Source organism: Chiloscyllium plagiosum, unplaced genomic scaffold, assembly GCF_037043375.1.
Source record: "Chiloscyllium plagiosum isolate Xiang-an unplaced genomic scaffold, Cpla_swu_hap1 HiC_scaffold_31, whole genome shotgun sequence".
NCBI lineage: Eukaryota > Metazoa > Chordata > Chondrichthyes > Orectolobiformes > Hemiscylliidae > Chiloscyllium > Chiloscyllium plagiosum.
This window is the reverse complement of record NW_028270169.1, coordinates 23,301,471-23,324,253: the sequence shown is the minus strand read 5'-3', so window position 1 is coordinate 23,324,253 and position 22,783 is coordinate 23,301,471. Positions and strand designations below refer to the sequence as shown.

The following is a 22,783-nucleotide window of genomic DNA, read 5'->3' as shown; positions in this document are numbered from 1 at the left end:
GGCTCTGAAACTCAATCCCTCTACCAATAAATGCTACTATAGCATACGCTTTCTTAACAAGTCTATCAACCTGGGTGGCAACTTTCAAGTATCTATGCACACTGACACAGATCTTTCTGCTCATCCACACTACAAGAATCTTACGATTTGCTCAGTACTCTGCATTCCTGTTACTCCTTCCAAAATGAATCACCACACACTTTTCCACATTAAACTCCATTTGCCACCTCTCAGCCCAGCTCTGCAGCTTATCTATGTCCCTCTATAACCTGCAACATCCTTCCACACTGTCCACAACTCCACCAACTTTTAGTGTCATCCGCAAATTTACTAATCCATCCTTCTGCGCCCTCATCCCGGTCATTTTTTAAATATGACAAAAAACAGTGGCCCCAAAACAAATCCTTGTGGTCCACCACTAGTAACTGAACGTCAGTATGAACATTTCCCACCAACCACCACCCTCTGTCTTCTTTCAGCTAGCCAATTTCAGATCCAAACTGTTATATCACCCTCAATCCCATGCCTCCATATTTTCTGCAAAAGCCTACCTTGGGGCACCTTATCAAACGCTTTATTGAAATTCACATAAACCAGTACAACCGCTTTACCCTCATCCACCTGTTTGGTCACCTTCTCAAAGAACTCAATAAGGTTTGTGAGGCATGACCTACCATTCACAATATCATGTTGACTATCCCTAATCAAATTATTCCTTTCCAGATGATTATAAATCCTATCTATCTCTTATAATCCTGCCCAACACTTTACCCACAATCGAACGAAGGCTCACTGTCTATAATTACCAGGGTTGTCTCTACTCCCCTTCTTGAACAAGGGGACAAACATTTGCTATCCTCCAGTCTTCTCGCACTACTCTGTAGACAATGACAACATAAAGATCAAAGCCAAAGGCTCTGCAATCTCCTCCCTAGTGTCCCAGAGAATCCTAGGATAAGTCCCTTTTGGTCAGATTGAAGTTATCTATTTTCACACTTTCCAGAATTGCTAACACCTCCTCCTTATGAACATCAATCCGTCTAGTCTAATAGCCTGTATCTCAGTATGCTCCTTGACAACATTGTCTTTTTCCCATGTGAATACTGATGAAAAATATTTATTAGCGCTTCTCCAATCTCCTCAGACTCCACACACAACTTCCCACTACTGTCCTTGACTGGCCCTAATCTTACACTAGTCATTCGTTCATTCCTGACATATCTACAGAAAGCTTTAGGGTTTTCCTTGATGCTACCTGCCAAAGACTTCTCATGTGCCCTCCTGGCTCTCCTTCGCTCTCTCTTTAGGTCTTTCCTGGCTAACTTGTAACTCTCAATTACCCAAAATGAGGCTTCACGTCTCATATTTACATAAGCTTCCTTCCTCCTCTTGACAAGAGATTCAACTTCTTTAGTAAACCAAGATTCCCTCGATTGACCATTTCCTCCCTGTCCGACAGGTACATACTTATCAAGGACACGCAGTAGCGCAAGCTCCACATTTCAATTGTGCCCATCCCCTGCAGTTTCCTACGCATTGTAAATCTTGCCTAATCCCATCGTAATTGCCTTCCCTCCAGTTGTAACTCTCGCCCTGTAGCGTTTCCAGTCAATATTTGGAAAGTTAAAGTCCCTCATATCAACTACCCTGTTACTTTCAATTCTATCTAGAGTAATCTTTGCAATCCTTTCCTCGACATCTCTGGAACTATTTGAAGGCCTATAGAATACTTCAAAAAGGTGACCTCTCCTTTCCTATTTCTAACCTCAGCCCGTACAGTAGATGAGTCCTCAAACATACTTTCTGTCACCGTAATACTGTCCTTGACTAACAAAGGCACACCTCCCCGTCTATTACCTTACTGAAACAGCTAAATTCGGAAACTGCAGCAGCCATTTCTGTCCCTTCTCTATCCATGTCTCCGAAATGGCCACAACATCAAAGTCCCAGATACCAACCCATGCTGGAAGTTCACTCATCTTATTCTGGATGCTCCTGATGTTGGAGTGATCACACTTAAAACCACCTTCTTGCCAGTACACTCACGAGTACTTGAAACCTTATTCATGATGTCATTACTCTCAACCTCCTGTACACTGGAGCAACAAGTCAGGTTCCCATCCTCCTGATGGGAAATTTCCCCCCTAGGATACAGGTACACCTCTGATTCAGGTGTAGACCATCTCATTTGTAAAGGTCCCACCTATCCCAGAATGAGCCCCAATTAGTCAAGTATCTGAATTCCTCCCTCCTGCACTATCCCTGTAGTCACATGTTCAGCTGTTCTCTCTCCTTATTCCTTACCTTGCTAACACGTGACACATTAACAAATCAAAGATAACAATTCTGTTTGTTCTAGCTCAGCATCCACCCTAGCTCCCTCAATTTCTGCCTTACATGCCCATTGCTTTTCCGACCTGTGTCATAGGTGCTTATGTGGACGACGACTTGGGGTTGCTCCCCCTCCCTCTTAAGGATGCCGAAAACACGATCCGAGACATCACGGACCCTGGCACCTGGGAGGCAACACACCAACCGCAGGTCTCTCTCGTTCGCACACCATCTTCTATCTGTCCCCATAAGTATGGAGTCCCCAATGACTAATGCTCTACCACTCTTCCCCAATTCCCTTTGAGCAACAGGAACAGACTCTGTGCCAGAGACCTGTACCCTTTGGCTTACCACTTAAGATTCTTATGGCTCCCCTCTCCCCCCTACCAAACAGTATCCAAAACGGTATACTTGTTATGCCAGGGAATGGCCACAGGGGATCCCTGCACTGACTGCTTCTTACCCCTCCTAACAGTCACCCAACTAGGTTTATTTCTCAGAGTAACCACCCCCCTGTAGCTTATACATATAACTGTCTCTGCCTCTCAAATGATCCTGAGTTCATCCAGTTCCAGCTCCAGCTAATATGGTCTTCCAGGAGCTGGAGTTGGGTGCACTTTACCACAAGGTGGTAAAACTGACATTTGGTGAACTTGCTTTCATTGCTCAGACCATTGAGTACAGGGGTTGGGACGTCATGTTGCAGTTGTGCAAGACGTTGGTGAAGCTACTTATGGAGTACAGTATACATTTCTGGTTGCCCTGCTGTAAGAAGAATTATATTAAATTGGAGATGGTGCAGAAAAGATTTACAAGGATGTTACCAGAACTGGAATGTTTTGAGTTATAAGGAGAGGCTGGATACGCTGGGACAATTTTCACTGGAGCATAGAAAGGGTTGAGGGGTGACCTTACAGAGGTTTATAAAATTGTGAGGGAATAGATCAAGTGATTAGCAAAGGTCTTTTCCCTAGGGTAGGGGAGTTCAAAACTAGAGGGCATAATTTTAAGGTGACAGGAGAAAGATTTAAAAGGGACCTGACGGGGAAACATTTCTATACAGAGGGTGGTTCATATATGGAATGAACTGCCAGAGGAAGCGATAGATGCTGGGACAGTTAGAACATTTGGATAAGTACATGAATAGGAAAGGTTCAGAGGCAAATAGTCCAAACGTAGGCAAAAGGAACCAGTTTAGTTTGGGAGACCTGGTCAGCATGGACTACTTTGACCAAAGGGTCTGTTTCCATGCTGTATAACTTTATGACTCCTAGTTTCCTGTCCTCCTTAGATGTCCTGTACTTTTCAAAATTCAAGTCCCAATCCATATTATTAAATAACCATGTCTCTGCAATGGCTAAAATTTCTAATGGCTGTTTTGATTTGCAATCGCAAATAAACAACTTCTACCACTTTGCCCTCAAATCTTCTTGGTTACTTCCTCAAAAAACTGAGTCAAGTTTGTGAGACAGAATTTGCCCTCTCACAAAACCATGCTGAGTATTCCTAATCATTTGTTGTCTCTCCAAATGCATGCAAATCCTACCTTTCAGAATCACCTCCAAAAACACATTGAAGTCAGACTCTCAGATCTATAGTTCCCAGGCTTCTCCTTGCATCCCTTAAAGAAACTTGCAACATTAGCCACTCTCCAGTCATCCAGAACCTAATCTGTAGTCATAAATGAAACAAAGATTTCAGCAAGGGGCCCCACAATTTCCTCAACTTCCCACAATCACCCAGGATACACTAGATCAGGTCCCAGAGATTTATTCACCTGTACATTTTCTAAGACCTCCAGCACTTCCTCTTCTCTAATATGAACTGTTTTCAAAACATTAATATTTATTTCCCAGAATTGACTAGCCTCTATTTAAAAATATTCTCTCCCATCTCCTGAGGTTCAACACAAAGACAACCTCTTTGATCTTTAAGGGGCTTACTCTCTCTAGTTGCTCGCTTGCTCTTAATGTACTTATAGAATCTCTTTGGATTTTCTTATCTGCCAAGGCTATCTCATATCCCCATTTTGCCTTCCTGAACTCCCTCTTAAGAATCACCCGGCACTCTTTACACTGGTGAAGAGATTCATTTGAATCCTGTTGTTTACATCTAATATATGTTTCCTTTTTATTCTTGACTAGAACCTCAATATCTTTATCCTATCAGCCTTACCTTTCTCTCTGAACTCTCGTTATCACACTTTTGAAAGCCTCCCACTTATCAGACATCCCTTGACCTGCGAACAGTTTACTCCAACTTTAAAAAGTTTTGTCTCATACCATTAAAGTTTGCTTTACTCCAATTAAGAACTTTAACTTTTATGGATGGCTTATCCTTTTCCAAAACTATTTTAAAATTAATTGAATTATGATCACTCAACCCAAAGTGTTCTTATTATCACTTCAGTTTTTATGTTCTTTAACTCCTTCTTCCCAACTTTGCTCCCTTGCTGCCACTATTTAGTTTGAAAACACTCCACATCCTTAATTATGCAGTTGGCAAGACTACTAACTCCAACATGCCTCAGGTGAAGACTATTTCATCAGTACAGATACCACTTTCTTAGCAGTGTTGCCAATGCACCATGATGTAGAACCCACCTATCACAGACCAGGCCATAATTATTTCTCTCAGTGATAATGCTATGGCTTTAAGAGGTATGTTTTGTCCTGGTTTCTTTTAGAGTGAGAAATTGGGGAATAATTGTCTAACAATCTATGAGAAGATAAACAACGTGGAGTTTTTTTAAAAAAAGAAACCTGGAACAATAGAAGTAGCCTGAATGGGTGTGATCAAGCTCTCATAGATCCAGGATTTTAGTAGGCTTTCAGCAGTTATTGCTGGGGTCTCAGCAGGATTTGAAGGCAGTGAACCTCTCCCAGCTGTTATATCTGCAACAGCTCCCCAGAGTGTATCTTTTTCTTGCTCATAGGATTGCATGTGAGACTATTGCACAATTACTACCTTTGACAACAGTTATTAGCTCAGCACACAAAGAAGACAAGAGTTGAATCTGTATCAACTAGCCACCAACTTCATCAGTTTAGTTAAAACAGACCTATATTTCACACAGTTTCTTTATGAAAAGATTAACAGCAGGCATACAATTCATTCAAGGCTAAAATCCAAGTGCACATCCACTAGTTTTTCAATGACATTCCCTCAACCCTTAACAAAAATAAAGGCTAATACCCAAGAATAGACCCACGCTGACCAGACATTTTCTCCCAGGTCTTGGGTTCCTGTCCACACTTCCAAGTAAGTGGTGCACAACTTCGAAGGTTGCTATCCAGAGTTTTTGCCGATGGCAAAACAAAATCCTTCATTTTTATCCATTTCTCTTATCTTCCCAAACTGTGGTGTCTTGTTCTTGCTGGTTCTTAGCTCATATGACATGCTGTTGTCTTTCCACTATTGGCGCTCACTCCAAGGACACCTTTAGGATTAACCTCATTACTCTTCCACTAAACAAGGTCTTCTCCTTTACGTCATCATCAGAGCTGATCTGGTTGAAACCAGCCCAAGCCAATGGCTAAGGATCAGGTAACATCAGTTCATAAGCTTGCTGTTTTTATATTTGAGCAGCCCCAGCCAACAAGACAAACTGTTTTTTTAAATTTGCCTTTTTGCCAAAGGAGTGGCAAAAGTGGTTAGGAGATGTTACTATATTGAAACAGTTACTGTCTAGTAGAAAAATAATCTATTATTTGTTGAGTTTTCCAATAGAGTTGTTATCCTTCCCTGTGCATTGTACTGTTTGTAGTTCAGTGTTTATTCAACTTATGCTACAGTTGAAAACATGTTTGTTGTATTTTAACTATAAGGTTTGCATAAATTGTGTTTTACTTAATGTCAAGTAGCTTGACCAGTCAAATCATATCTGGAACACAGCAACTCACATTTACCCTTGAAATAAGAAAAAATGGAGTTTAGACTACCTGCATAATATACATTGAGAGGAGCTCTGGTCTGGTCCATAACGATAGGATTAGCCCTGAGCAAATACACGTATCGCTCAGGCAATAAATTCAAAGAATATTACTTTCAAGGTTCTGATTTTTAATTTAGCATCTAGCTCCTCATACAGACATAACAGAACCTCTTTGCCCAGTCATATCATGTCATTGGTAGTTACATGGACCATAATGACTGGATCCTCCTTCTCCCTCTGCATTTTCCTCCCTATTCCTGAGCAGATAGGGATGGAGAATCATAGATGGCTCATAGCCCAGCAATGGGCATGTAACACAGCAGTTTGGAAGTAAGCACTTTGCTGCAGAGAATGATGTCAATCTTCCTCACAATAAATGCCCCCATACTACCACTACGCTCCTTGCTGCTTCCCCTCTTGAATGGTTTTCTATACTGCAGTCCCATAGTTAAACTTCAATCTCATCCAGAAAAATTGAAAGAACCTCAAGCTCAATTTCAAAATGCTGAGGCTACTGCATCCATGTCCTCTAAGTCCACTGACCTATCTTGCTTATAGTCACATTCTCCTATCACTCAGCAAATCTGATGACCCTTTGTTCAGAGGTGTGACTTGCTCTGGTAGAAATAATCCAGATAACTCTCGCCTTCCCTGTGCATCATAGTGTTTGTAGTTCAGTGTCTATTCAACTTACAGTTAAGTGGAAAATTATGTTGACAGTTAACCTTTTGAGCCCAATTTTATGGACATTCTCTTACAAGTCTTGCTCAGTTTTCTCTTTTAAAACGAGACTAAACATAAAACATTAATCACAGAAATGTAACTAAAATTAAGGAATTAGGAACGTTCAGTATGAAATTAATGCATTACACATTTCTTTCACTTGTAAGTGACTCCAGAACCTGTTAACAAAATCATCCTGAAGACCATGTAGTTGTACACCATTTTTTATCTGGCATTCATGAATGGTTCTTCACTTTCCATTTTGTCCAAATTTTATATTATACGTAAAAATTTGCTAAAAATACTAATCACTCAAGAATGATTACTGTATGAAAAATAAATTTAGGTTAAATGGTTTACTGCAAAGATTGAGAAACATAATTAAATTTAGCCAAGCACAACTTTAGCTTCCATTGTTAACTTGCTATATATTAATTTGTCTGTTGATAAACTTTGACCCGGAAACAATATGGAAAGGCAAATGTAAATTTCTTTAAAATGTCAGTGAAATCGTTTTTTTTTATATAAAGAGAAAAGGCTTATAAAAGTTTGCATCAACTCTCATTGTGATCAATTGTGATTTTCTTGGATAAGAATAAATTCTGGTTCATATGACCTTAACCTGGAAGGATTTAAAATCAGAAGCACACTTGAAAAAATTGGAGAGAAAGTGTTTATATCTTTAAATGGTCACCAATACATGGTACAGCAGTAGGTATCAAATTTCTGACCTAAATGACACGAAATGCACCGAATCCTAAATAGCATCAACTACTGCTCGGGCACATGCAAAAGCTGAATTTGTGTTGGAGTGTATCCTGAATTTTGGAAAGTTACACCATCATGACTGATGTGATCAAAGTGTGTTAGTCAAATTGTTTCAACTAAGATATTTTTTTATAAATATTAAGAAAACTGAACCATCATCTGGAGAAGATGGTACATGTATGATAACATATACCTCTGAGTTACTGATTTTAGTCAACTGCTCTGAACATTGATAGCATGAGGCAAATATAAGTGAATGTAATGGCAAAACTTGAGAGAAAATAACTACATGCTTTAGTTAGAAATTGTACAGCAAATGATATCTGGTTAAAAATACGGATTTGATTGAAAAGTAAGTATAACTAATTAGATAAGACATACAGATATTAAAATAAATTCAATGTATTGATTCATGTAGAACAAGAAGTTAACCAGCGAGAAAAGCAAAAAAAGGTTGACTTTAAACTTATAATAGAAAAGATGCTTTGTCTCATGCTCTCAATATTCACAGCAGTTGACTAAAATCAGAAACTCAATGGCGTGTCTTTTGAGCTATTTTTGGCAATTTCTGAATAGCCAAAAATATCAATTTGAATTTGATTAGATTTGGTATTTCAACTTTTGATAGCCTTTTGGTACAGCCTCTTACTTATTCACAAGTATTTTGCTTATAAATTTTACTAAAAAAAAATAAAATTAGTAAATAATTTCATTAAGTTTTACAGTTACAACTAAAACAAACTCTACCCTTGAATATATGCCTGAAGTGGGGAAGGTAGAGAGAGAAATCCCAGATCCTTAAAATATCTGGGGTGTTTACAACAGTTAAGAATTATTAGATTTAGCTGGCTGTGTGAAGGAAGGTAAGAGCATTTGAAAGACTGGCTTAAATTCAGTAGATAGATGATGTCACAGAAATATTCTTGATTTAAGTTTGGGCTGAATAGAGAGCTATCAGCTAAAAATCACTGAGGAATATATTACTTAATTATTGCTTGGCAATGTTCTTAAGTGCCTATTTTTTTCCTTTAGATTACATCATTGATTTGTCTATCAAACAACTGAAGTAATGGAATTTACTTACTCGACTTCTACTTACCCTTCAACGTGAGTATGGAGCATGAAAACTTTGAAAACGAAATGAAATTACAATTACAAGGAATGACTTTCAAACACAAATTTCTGGTCTAATGTCACAAAATACATGGGACTCTTGCTACAAAGACTACATCTGGATCTAGCAGTCAATTAAGGCAATAATACATCTTGATAATCTATTTTGTGGTCTAATTTAGATTTTTAGCCTGTCAAGCTTATTTTTCTCCAAACCTTCCTTTGACTTTTAGAATGTTTTCTATTTAAGCTTTTTACCTAACTTCTCCAAGGAACACTTAAAAGTCCCAGTCTTTCAAACATTTTTGTTTAAATTCTTGTCATTCATGTCCAAATTTGTACAAATATTTGCTTGCTTCTGTTATTCACTTTTTAAAAATTCTAATTTATTATTTGAGAACCTACTTGGAAAGTAAGCAACCTTGGTTAACAAAGAATAATAGGTTCACACTCTGGCAATTAACATATTTATTTTAAAATGAGAAACACCATCTTTCAGAAAAAGGTCAGCATTAATTTCAGAATTTAGAGGTTGAGCTCAAACTTCAGGTCATTTATTCTTATCTGCTCCTGGATCAAGACCTCACCAGTGAACAATGGTATGATTGTTTCTAGGACTGTCACTGACACAATCTCCTCTTCCCTCCTTATGACATTACTTGCCACCTTAATAGTTCCCCAACTTCATACAACCCATTTCTATCATTTTCTTCCCAAAAAACACCAGGACTGACCCGGCAGACCTACCCGTTTCTGCACATTTCTTTTTGACTATTTTATCTTCCAATGTCCAATTTCTTGCCACCTACACTCCATTCTTCTGACATCTTATGGCAATTTGAACAATTGGCAATTTGAATAATTTCCAATTTCCTGGCCTTAAACACCAATGCCTCAACACCTCCATTCCGCCCCACAAGAATGTGAGGACTTTTCACTTCTTCCTTGAATGGAGGTTTGAACAGTCTCCATTCACCATGATCCTTCTCTGCCTGGCTGAAATTAGTCTCTCATTTAACAACTTCTTAACTTGCTTAATTTCCTCCAAATATGGCCATGGATACCTATATGGGCCCTAGTAATACTGCCAATTTCTGGAGGTTTGTAGAATATTCATTGCTCAAATCTTAATTGGGGTGGGGCTCCACCATCCCACAACACCTTATCTGGGACATCAGTATTACTTCCTGCTCCCATCTGGAAAAGGAAATCCTTTTTTTCAGTATATCTTTCACAGTTCTATTGCCTTCACTGGATCCATCCCCGAGTCATATCTACATTAACTTCTAAGTCTTCACATCTGGTGTGTTAGACTGTTTAACTCCAACAGTTACATGGATTACACTTCCTCACACCCCAATTCTTTAGATTTGGATTAGACGAATTACAGCGTGGATACAGGCCCTTCGGCCCAACAAGTCCACATGACCCTCCGAAGAGCAACCCATCCAAACCTATTCCCCTGCATTTACCCCTTCACCTAATGCTATGGGCAATTTAGCAAGGCCAATTCACCTAACCTGCACATTTTTGGACTGTGGGAGGAAACCTACGCAGACATGGGGAGAATGTGCAAACTCCACACAGACAGTTGCCTGAGGCAGGAACTGAACCCAGGTCTCTGGCGCTTTGAGGCAGCAGTGCTAACCACTGTGCCACCGTGCCACCCAGAAGGGCTCATTATGTTACCTCAGGTTCTCCAGCTCCATCACATGAGCTCACAATGCAGTCTCCTCTGGATCAAGGAGACTAAATGCAGACCCAATACAGAAACAGTCCCAAAGTTTTGGTCATTTTATAAGACCATCTTGCTCCTCACATTTCTGCCCGTGGTCTCCTGCAGTATTCCAGTGAAGCTCAACTCAAGCATCTCAGAATTTTACAGCATTCTGGACTCAACATTTATTTCACCAACTTCACCACCATGAAGTCTATCCTCCACAGATATTGCCAGACTTTAGGTTTTCCAATTTTTTTTCATTTATTAAATAAAAGTATGTACAAACTTTTAAATGATTGCCTCCATCACAATTCTGTAATAAGTATCAAATTTCAGAAACCTTAATCTTATTGCCATATTATAGTAGCTGCAATCTTTACTACTTTCTCATAGTATTTCAAATTTATGAAATAAAATCTTAGAATGTGGAAACACCGAGAAAGCAGAATTTATTTCTCATTCCCAGTGGACTGGGTTTGTGTGTAGGTCAGAGAGTGGGGAGAATGTCCCACCCGTTAAAAGCAGTAATGACCCAGATGGGTCTGAGTTTTTAATGACAATTCTGCACCTTGCTGGCCAATTAGTGTCAGCCAGTAAAATTTTATTTCCCTCAAATTAATTTACAGGGCTATTTGAACACAAAGTCTCTAGGGCATCAGTCCAATTATATAAATCTCCATGCTATCAGATACTGCTTAGATTGCACTCAAATTTCCATGTGCTTAAATAGATTGAATCCCATCAAATATCAGAACTAAATGGTATAAACATTTCAGAAGATCCTGCAGAGAAGCCATTAGTTCACTGTCAAAAAACTACTTCTGCCAAAACCACAATGGCACTTCTTGCCTTTTAATATGACAATGTGAAAATCATGAGTCAGACAGATTATAATCAACTAATTTATGTTTTGATAAAGGCTTTGGTTTTCAGTGATGCTGTAAGTTAGTTTATGGCAGACTTTCAAATGTCAGAGAGAGAAAAGAAAGAGGGTAGCCACCTGAGCAAAAGAGAAAAAAAGAGGCCTGCCACATGAGCAAAAGAGAAAGAAAGATGCCTTGCATTTAGTGAGTTTTTCCTCACCTCAGTTGCCCAGAAGCAATTTGTCACCAATTAAGTACTTTTGGAGTGTGATCACGCTAGTAATATACCAAGTTATCACAGTTAGTCATTATCTCAGTTAGTGCTGTCTTCACGAGCTCTCTCATAAAGGTCAGCATTTCATTGTATCAGTCTCTATTCTGGGACGAATACAGTATTTGGGAAAGTGAATCATTACATTCATCGCTATCTTAAAAACGTTGACTTTTAGCCTTTACTGTTCCATGGTCCAATAACAGTAAAGTAATATTAATAATTGCTTAAAGTTTACAATATTCTTCACTTTGACAAAGGAGGTATTTAAGTAGCTTACAGTGCAATAATCAATTATTATATTAATACTCTCTCTCAAAAATCTTGCTATTACCCAGAACATAACATAGAACTGAAGAATAGTCTTCAGGTTATGGGTCAGATGTTTCAGCACTGTCCAAAACACTAATACAGCCACATTCCCATCTGATAGTCAAAAAGATCTCAGGTTTGAGTCTTACTCCAGGAGTTCAACATGAAAATCTAGATGGAAATTCCAGCCTTCTGAGAATGTTGCATCATTGAAAGTACTATTTTTCACATACAAATCTATGAATTAATAACAAAATTAGGCCTCAAATTGCCATTCAATAGATTCACAGCTAACCTAATTACTTATCCCAATACCTCCTATCGCATCATGTCCATGTCAGTGATCAAACATCAATCAATCAATTCTAATCCTATTTTCCATCACTTGGTCCAAAGCCTTGTTTCAAGTGTTCATCTGAATATTTCTTAAATAGGATTGAAGGCTTCCACCTCTACCTCTACAACTCTCTGGATGAAAAAATTATTTCCATACATGCCCTCTAAACTTCCTGCCCCTCACCTTAAAACTGTGCCCCTCGGTTACTGGCCCTTCTACGAAGGGGAAAGGCTTTTGCCTATCTCCCCTGTCTATGCTCGTAAGAACATTTTACACATTAATCACATCTCTATTCATAGCTGAATCAGCCCAGGTCACATCTTTTCTACACCCGGTCCAGTGCTATCACATCTTTCTTATAATGTGGCAGCCAGAAGTGTACACAGTTCTCTAGCTGTGGCCTAACTGAAATTATGTACAGATCCCTCATAACCTCCTTGCTTGCATATTTCTTGCCACAACCAATAAAAAGCAAAGTATCCCATGGACCACTTTGACTACATTAACTGCACTACCTGCATCTACGAACCTTGTCACCTGCTAGAAAAACCTCACAATTTGGTAGGTGTCATCTCCCTTTTACAGGCCATGCTAACTATTTAAAATTAATTCATGCCTCTCAAAGTGGAGATTAATTCTGTCTCTCTTTTTTCTAATAATTTCCCTACCACAGATGTTAAACCACCTGGCCTGTAGTATCTGGGTTTGTTCCCTAACACCTTTCTTGAATAAAGGGAATACCTTAGCTGTCCTCCGGCACCCATCCTATAGCCAATGAGGTTTTGAAATATAAATGTCAGAGCCCCTGCAATCTCCTCCCTTGCCTCACAGTAGCCTGATACAACTGGACCTGGGTATCCAATTTCAAGCCTGCTTATACCTCTCCCCGACTTCTGTCCCGGTTTCCATATCTATATCGTCCCTTTCTATCAGAAATACAAACGCAATGATCTCATTTAAAAGCTCAGCTGTGTTATGAACCTTTTTGTATCTACCCTAAGCTTCCTTTCATTTTCTTATCTAATCCTAAAAGTTCCTTGGCATCCAAGATTCTCTATGCTAGGTGACTCCATCCCTCCACCTTTTGGGGTCATGCACTGTTTCCAGAAAATCAACTAAAAACAACTATACATGCCAGTAGGACAGTGTATCATGAAAGCCACTGGCCAGTTTTGATATTTTCTTTCATTAGTCTTTCAGTCTTTTGTGTGAATACAGGTTGAAAGCAAAGGTTAATGGATTTAAATCATAATTAGATTACTTTGTTGTTCACTTTTGTTCTAAAGTCACTATACTGCTAAAATAAATTGCTAAGTCTTTTGTTTAAACCCAGTGTCTGAAGTTCAGTTAGCCTGGAACTGGTTATTCATTACTAAAGAACAAATAGGATCAATTTTGAGGGTCTTTGAAGGTTTTAATTTTATTGTGTTGCAAATACAGACATAGGAAAGCCAATTTGACTTGGCGGTCTCTCTCCATGTTATAACAAAGATAACTGTCAATGGTATTGGAGTTCATATATTAGCATGGATAGAGGATTAGCTAACTAAAAGAAGACAGAGTTGAGATAAAGGGGGGATTTTCAGTACAGCAACCCATAAATTGTGGTGTTCCACAGAATCAGTCCTGGGGCCACAATTATTTACAATACACATTAATATCTTTGGATTTTGTCATCCAAGTTAAGCAGGTTAGGTGGACTGCCCATAGTGTCCAGGGATGTGCAGACTAATGGATTAGCCATGGGAAATGAAGGAAACAGAGATAGGATGGGGGTTTAGGTCTTAATTAAAAAGGTGTTAAGATAATCAAAAATCATACATAGAAAAGTAAAACTGTATGTGATAGAATGCAGAAAAGAGAGTCTTGAATGAATTAAAGCTTAAAGTGGAAAGCAGGTAGCTGGCCAGGAAAGCAACTACACTGTCGAGTTTGGAGGTACTAGGACATGGAAGAGCGTCTCCAATGGAAAGTAGGCTGAGTGAGGGCAAAGATATATTTCTTTAAAATTTTCAAAATTCCTACCCATATATTAAAAGATAATGTTTATTTGCACCAAGTCTAATTTTAAAAATAGCTTAATTTTATTGCAGTTATGATAAACTCCTAAACTTTAAAATGAGGTAGTATTTCACAGAATCTATTTGCATTACAATGTAGGCAACACTATAGCAAAGAAAGCATCACATTGTTACAAATAGGCATGACAAAATTACTTTTATTTAATCACAATAAAGAAAATGTAAGTTCAAAAGTTAAAAACTGCATTAAAACTAAATTAGACATCACAATAAACAATGCACGGTGGAATCATTAACAATACGCTGATTTTAGAACCAAAAACTTGAGAATATTTTTAAGCACTTCCAATTCCAACAATCCATTCTATGAAACAAGAAAATACTGTTTTAATGTACAAGTGCATCGAACAAATGTAAAGTTGTATACATACTACTTTGAAATGGCATATATGAATCTCTCTCTTTTGGTTCAAATAAATCTTAAAAACTTAGAAGCAATTTGCACAGACCAATATAAAGAAATAGAAACCTGTTAAATTGCAGGTAACCTTTCAGATTCATTTTGGACAAAATGATTCAGCAATAGAACCAGACATGCCTGCACCACTTTCTGTTATCACTAAAAATAGACACGGACAACAACTTTGGCCTAAACAAGGCAAGACATGAACTGTTAGTTAAGAAAGATTGGTAACCTGTGTTACATCATCTAACAATTCATGAAAGCAAAACATAAAACTAAATTTTAAATACCTTGTTTCTGGCTTTAAAGGTAAATCTCAAAATGCCAGCTACACACACTCCCAATGGTGCAGTTTTAAAGAAGTACTCCAGCCACTGATGCAAGCTTCCGTTCAGAGTGAAGGAGAAATGTGATAGGTTGTCAAAGTGTCATTTCACTGATACTGCAACTAGACAGCTGGGTTGTTACAGGCCTCCTAAAAATAACTGAAGAATGTATGCTCAGGTTCAACAGTTGGTCCTTCATCACAACTTTTCTTGACTTTATTCTCTCCTTTTGAAGTCATTAAAAATAGCACTGTATATAAAATGTTATAATACAAAGAAATGTTATCGTCTGATTGTCGATATGTCATATTTCTGGAGCTTTTATTCCCTTTTAATGGAAGCAACACCATGGTAATCATTGACGTAATTTCCATTCAGGGAGAAAACAAAACCCTCCTTTTCCTGTTCAGAACTAATTTGCAACACATGTTTGTTATAGATATAGCTGTTTAACCCTTTAAAGCTGGCCACTATTTTTCCCACTTCTTCAACACAAATGTGATTAAAATTGTAGTTAACACTGTAAATAGTACAAAAAATGTAAATGAGATGAAGTTATAGGGAATGCAATGGTGTAATCTACAGTTGCTATGAGTCCTTCAGTTGTATTTAGCAAAAACACCAATAGCTCACTAAAATGACTAATGTGTGATTTTAGAATGTGGGCTTATTATACCATACAATGCATTATTTGGCTGCTATTGCAAGTTGTGCAATAATGAGCTTATCCCTTGATAGCATCTTTGTGTCTATCTCCAACAACGTAACAATCCGCAGTGCACAGAGGTCTGATTTTAAATTACTTGAAGTCTTGAAATGAAATTTGAAGCCACAAACTTCCAAGTTAGAGGTGACTGGCTTGAAAGGTAACTTGCAGGGGGTGTTCCCCATGTATCTGCTGTCCTTGTTGGTAGTGGTTGTAGGTTTGGAAAGTGCTGTCTAAGGACACGGTGAATTTCTGCAATATGTTATGTAGGGTAGTGAGCTCAAATCTAGGGGCATATTTTTTAAGGTGAGAGGAGAAAGATTTAAAAAAGGACTGGGGTGTAATTTTTTAAATTTTCAAACACAGGAGTGGCCCATTTGTGCAAGGAACTGCCAGCGGAAGTGATGGATACCGGTATATTTACAATATTTAAAAGACATTTGGATAAGTATATAAATAGGAAAGGTTCAGAGGGTTATGGGCCAAAAGTAGGCAGGTTGGACTAGTTTGGCTTGGGAACATGGTTGGCATGGACTAACTGGACCGAAGGGTCTGTTTCCATACTGTATGACTTTTGACTCTACATAAATAGTACGCTCTGCTGCGACTGAACAGGAAGTTGACAGAGTGAGTGAATGTTTATAAAGTGTGGTGCCAATTATATGGACTGTTTTATCCTGGGTGCTGTCAAACTTAGAGTACAGTTGGAGCTGCAGTCATCTGTGATGCCTAGGACCTCAGGATGTGGAAGTGGACCATCCACCCAGTATTACAGGCTGAAAAATGCTTACATATCTCCAATTCTTTCTCTACATTCCTAAAGAATGTACCTGGAAATGACAGTGGTGAAAACAGCCCTGTAAAGCATTACTATCATCTGGAGGCTAGTGGCAATACTGAGCACGCTGACGAAAAAGACTAGTCAAGCAACGGCCTGATAAGGTCGTACTGACAGATTCATACCTTTCATTGGGTGTCTCGGACATCACTATTACCAATCCTGGATATACTGTATCACACTTGCAAGCCAAACCCAGCAGATGCAGCAGCACAGTGGTATACAGTCAGGAGCGAATTGCGAATTCCCAACAATGACGCCAGACACCATGAAGTTTCATGGCATCAGATCAATCATGGGCAACGAAACCACCTGCTGATTATCGTATAATGTTCATCCTCAGCTGATAAGGGAGACAAGAACACAATGTACTCTGGGTGCAGAATTTCAATGTCCACCACAAAGAGTGGCTCAGCAACAGCACTACTGATCTAACTGACCACATAATAAAGAACATTACTGCTAAACTGGGTCTGCAGCAGGTGGTGAGAAAACCAAATGGAAGGAAAAACAAACATTACCTCATCGTCAACAATTCACCTGCCACTGATGCATCTGTCCATGACAATATCAGTAAGAGCAATGGTAGAGACAAAGTCCTGACTTCAGTGATAAATAACTTACATAATGCTGTATAGTACTTTCAACTGTGCCAAATGGGATGAAATTTGAATAGGTATATCTACTCAAGACTGGGCTATCAGCAGCAGCAGAATCATACTCTAATGTAGTCTGTAACCTCATGGTCTGGCATAGCCTCTCCTCTATCATTAACCCTGGTTCAAAGAAGAATGAATGAGAGCTGGGAGCAACATCAGACATACCTTAAGTTCATAAGATATAGGAGCAGAATTAGGCCATTTGGCCCATTTGATCACGTCTGATATGCTCCTCACCCCTATTTTCCTGCCTTCTCTCCATATCCCTTCAACCCATTACCAATTAAAATCTCTCTAACTCTTCCTTAAATTTACTCACTGTCCCAGCATCCACCACACTTTGGGATAGTAAATTCCACAGATTCACAACCCTCTAAAAGTAGTTGTTCCTCCTCAACTCTTAAATTTGATACCCCTTGTCCTAAGAATATGAACTTTTGTCCTAGAATGCCCAAGAGGAAGCATCCACTCCACATCTATTTTATCCACACTTTTTATCATCTTGAATACCTCAATTTGGTCTTCCCTCATCTCCCCAATTCCAGACAGCTTAGGCCTAAACTGTTTGATCTCTCCTCATACGTCAAACCCCTCATCTCTGGGATCAATCTCTGAAATGTCTCCAATCCCACTACATTTTCCCTCAAATGTTGGGACCAAACTGTGCACAATACTCCAGGTGCAGTCCCACCAATACCTTGTATAGTTGCAACAATACTTCCTTACCTTTATGTTCTATTCCCTTAGCTATAAAAACCAAAATTCCATTTGCTTTCTTTATCTACTGTACATGCACACTAGATTTATGGGACTCATGAATGAGTACACCTAGATCCCTCTGCACTGGAGCAACCCAAAGTCTCTCCCCATTAAGATAATTGGTCACCTTCTTATTTTTTTGACCCAAATGCATAACCTCACACTTATCCACATTAAACTCCATCTGCCACATTTGAGCCCACTCTCCTAACCATTTGTGAGGTTCTTATTTCTTCATTGCAATTTACTGTCCCACCTATTTTTGTGTTGTCCACAAATTTGGCTATAGAGCCTTCTATCCCTGTATCCAAGTCATTAATTTAGATTGTAAATAGCTGGGGTCCAAGGACTGAACCGTGTGGCACCCTATTAGTTACATCTTGCCATCCAGGAAAAAAAAAACCCTTTATCCAGACTGTCTTCTCCCCATCAGCCAGTCATCTATCCAAGCTAATAAAATTACCCCCAATCCCATACAATCCAATCTTGTGAATTAACCTTTTAAGCGGCACCTTATCATACGCCTTTCAGAGGGCCAGATAAATTACATCTGCAGCATCTTCGTTATCCACTTTGCTTGTTATTTTGAAGAACTCTAGAAGATTAGTCAAGTATGATTTGCCCTTCATGAAACCATGCTGATTCTGATAGATAGCATTTCAACTTTCCAAATGTCCTGATATTGCTTACTTGAAATTTGATTCTAACACTTTCTCAACAACAGATGTTAAACTAACTAGTCTGTAATTTCCCACATTTAAAAAGGAAGACAAAATAAGGGCCTTATCTTAGCCATTTTCCAATCCACTGGAACTTTTCCCATGTCCAGAAAACTTTGGAATATTGTAACCAATGGATTACTATCTCAGCTGCCACTTCCTTTAATACTCTAGGCCTGCATAGCCATTTCACAGCATTCTAGAATAAACCATATTGTTGTGGGTCTGGAGTCCCAAGGACGCATCAGGCTCGAGGGACTTGTCTGTCCTCAATCGGAATAGTTTGCTTAGTACCTTTTTCCTATCAATGTTGATTGTTCTAAGTTCTACTTTATCTATTGCTTCTGACTTGCCCGTTCCAAAAGGAATGGTACTATTGTTCTCCACCGTGAAAACTGAGGCAAAGTATTGATTCAGCATCTCTGCCATCTCAGTGTTCCCCACTATTAATTCTCCAGTTTCATTTTCCAAGGGACCAATATTCACATTCACGACTCTCTTCCCTCTTATATGCCTATAGAAGCTTTTGCTATCGTTTTTGATATTTTGTGCTAGTGTTCTTTTGTAATCTACCTTAACTCTTTTTATTTTTTTTTAGTATCCCTTTGTTTATGTTTGAAAGTTTTCCAATCTTTCATCCCACCACTGGCCTTTGCAATATGGCATACCTTAGTATTTGACTTTATGTTGTCATTGACCTCCTTGTTTAGCAATGGATGTTTTTTACACCCCTCCCACTCCCTTACCATCTTTGTTTCTCACTGCAATATATTTTAGTTGTGAGGAATTGAGTTACTCCTTAAACATCTGCACTGTTCATCCACTGTCTTACAACTTAGCCTTCCTACCCAATCTACTTGAGCCAAATCTGTCCTCATGCTGATAATTTCCTTTGTTTAATTCCAGAATACTACTATGGGATTCCACTTTCTAATCGCCAAACTGAATTTTGAATTCTATCATACAATGGTCACTACTCCCTAAAGGATCCTTAACTATGATGTCATCAACTAATCTCTCCTCATTACACAATATCAAATTCAAATCCTGCTCCCTGGTTGATTCCACAACATACTGTTCTAAGAAACAATCTCTTAATACATTCAATTAACTCTGCCTCCAGGCTACCCTTGCCAACTTGATTCTTCCAATTTATGTGCATGTTAAAATCACCCATGATTATTTCTGTACCTTTCTTGCAAGTCTCTAATATTTCCTGATTTATATTGTGACTCACTGCAGAACAACTGTTTGGGGACCAATAGATTATTCCTACAGAGTACTTCTTCCCTTTGCTACTTCTTTTGACTACCCAGGTTAATTCCACATCTTGAACTCCCGGTGCTTATGTTATTTCTCATTACAGCACTGATACCCCTCCTTCATAACCACCTTTTCCTTTCAGACTATCTTTCCGAAATGCTGAGTACCTCTGGATATTCAATTCCCAGACCTGGTCTCCTTGTAATCATATTAGATTACTTAGCGTGGAAACAGGCCCTTCGGCCCAACAAGTCCACACCAGCCTGCCAAAGCACAACCCCACCCAGACCCCTATATTTACCCCTTCACCTGGCCAATTCGCCTAACCTGCACATTATCTCAGTAACTGCTACCAAATTGTACCCTTCGGTTTCTATTTGCGCTATGAACTCATTAAGTTTGTTTCAAATGTTTCCTGCATTTATATAACAAAGCTTTTAAATCTATTCCACTGTTAAATTTCCCTACTCTTTAAATATAATTCCTTGCTGTATAGATATTCACTTTTTCTGTGCCTCACCTTTATGTCTGATAACCATCCGCCACATTGCTAACCTGCACTGTTCCCCCCTCCTTTAAGTTGGGATTTCTAATTTCTCCTATAACTGAACCCTTCCTACCAACACCCCCCCCCCCCCTCCCAAACCTGATGTTCGGACAGTGGGGCAGCCCTACCACCTCTCCTCAACCTCCTCTTCTGCCCCCCCCCACCAAAAACACCACCACCACAAGTTAGCTTAAAACCCTGTCCACAGCCCTAGTTATTTGATTTGCTCAGATCCCAGCAAGATTCAGATGAAGACCGTCCTATGAGAACAGGTCCCTATTTCCCCAGTACTGGCACCAATGTCCCATGAATTCAAACTCATTTCTCCCACACCAATCTTTGAGCCACGGATTTACCTGCTTAATCTTATTGAGCTTGTGTAAATTAGCTTGCTGATCAGATAGAAATCCAGAGATTACCACCTTTTTGGTTCCGCTTTTTAAATTTAGCTCCTAGCTGTTCATAATCCTTAGTTTTATCTATGTTGTTTGCTTCTAAGTGGACCACGATCACTGGATATTTACCCACCCACTCCAAGTTCCTCTGCAGCCCAGATGAGATAGCCCAAACCCAAGCACCAAGTAGGCAACACAACCTTTGGAACTCTTGATCCTGGTCACAGAGAACGGTGTCTATGCCCCTAACTATATTATCCCCAATTACAATGACATTTCATTTCTATCCCCCCCACTTGAATTGTTCCTTGCACCGCAGTGCTGTGGCCAGTTGGCTCATCCTCCCTGCAGTCCCCATTCCTGTCCACACAGGGAGCAAGACTCTTGAATCTGTTGGACAAGGACAACAACTGAGGCTCCTGCAGCTTTACCTCTTAGATCCCTCTACCTGCCTCAGGGCCAGCCATACCCTCCTGTCCCTGACCACTGGCCGAATTAGAGTCAGTCAGTCTAAGGGTGTCACTGTCTCCTGAAACAAACAGAGTGACTAGATAACTCTTCCCCCTCCCTGATGTGCCCCAATGTTTGAAGCTCAGACTCCAGCTCTTTTTTTTTTATTTCAAAAATATACTTTATTCATAAAATAATTTGATGGTCTGTACAATTGGTCATGCCATACATACGTAAACATTTGCATACAGAGATCAGAACTTATCATTCATATATACAGGTCTGTACGTTTATCAATCATATGTCCATATATTTAGCTGAGGCATCAGCAGAGCCCAAATGACTGCATGGGCCCCCTGTTCTTCTTAAGCAGGCAGATGTTACACAGTGGTCTTTCCCCACTGCGCCTTGGCGGCAGATGCCCCAAGCTTCAGCGCGTCCCTCAACACGTAGTCCTGGACCTTGGAATGTGCCAGTCTGCAACACACAGTCAGGGTCAACTCCTTCAGCTGGAAGACAAACAGGTTTCGGACCGCCCAGAGAGCGTCCTTCACCGAGTTGATGATCCTCCAGGCACAGTTGATGTTCGTCTCGGTTTGCATCCAGGGGAACAGACCGTAGGGCACAGAGTTCCGCGTCACGGCGCTGCTCGGGACAAACCTCGACAAACACCACTGCATTCCTCTCCAGACTTCTTCTGCACAGGCACATTCCAGAAGAAACACGCACTATTGTAGAACTGACTGTATGTAAATACTTTAATGGTCTGTACAGTTGGACATGCCATACATATGTAAACATTCCACTTGTTTGCATACCGAAAACAGAGTAATCATTCCTATTTACAGGTCTGTATGATTACATTTTTAGCTGAGGCGTCAGCAGAGTCCAAATGACTGCGCAGGCCCCCTGTTCTTTTTTAGGCAGGCAGATGTTACACAGTGGTCTTTCCCCACTGCGCCTTGGCGGCAGTTGCCCCAAGCTTCAGCGCGTCCCTCAACACATAGTCCTGGACCTTGGAATGTGCCAGTCTGCAACACTCAGTCGGGGTCAACTCCTTCAGCTGGAAGATCAACAGGTTTCGGACCGCCCAGAGAGCGTCCTTCACCGAGTTGATGATCCTCCAGGCACAGTTGATGTTCGTCTCGGTGTGCGTCCCGGGGAACAGGCCGTAGAGCACGGAGTCACACGTCACGGCGCTGCTCGAGACAAACCTCGACAAACACCACTGCATTCCTCTCCAGACTTCTTCTGCGTAGGCACAT

At 39.7% G+C, this 22,783-nt stretch overlaps 1 protein-coding gene across 18 annotated transcripts in view; it reads right to left on the bottom strand.

Moving 5' to 3' along the window:
* myo18ab (myosin XVIIIA b) overlaps positions 1–22,783 on the bottom strand; it is a 291,739-nt gene that overhangs the window by 208,973 nt on the left and 59,983 nt on the right. The window contains exon 1 of one of the 18 annotated variants that reach the window (XM_087977355.1): positions 15,147–15,316. The exons of the other annotated variants lie outside the window; for them this stretch is intronic. The gene's annotated coding sequence lies outside the window, so the exon portion shown is untranslated. Of the gene's footprint in view, positions 1–15,146; positions 15,317–22,783 lie in introns of those variants that run through there. 18 annotated transcript variants of the gene reach the window in all.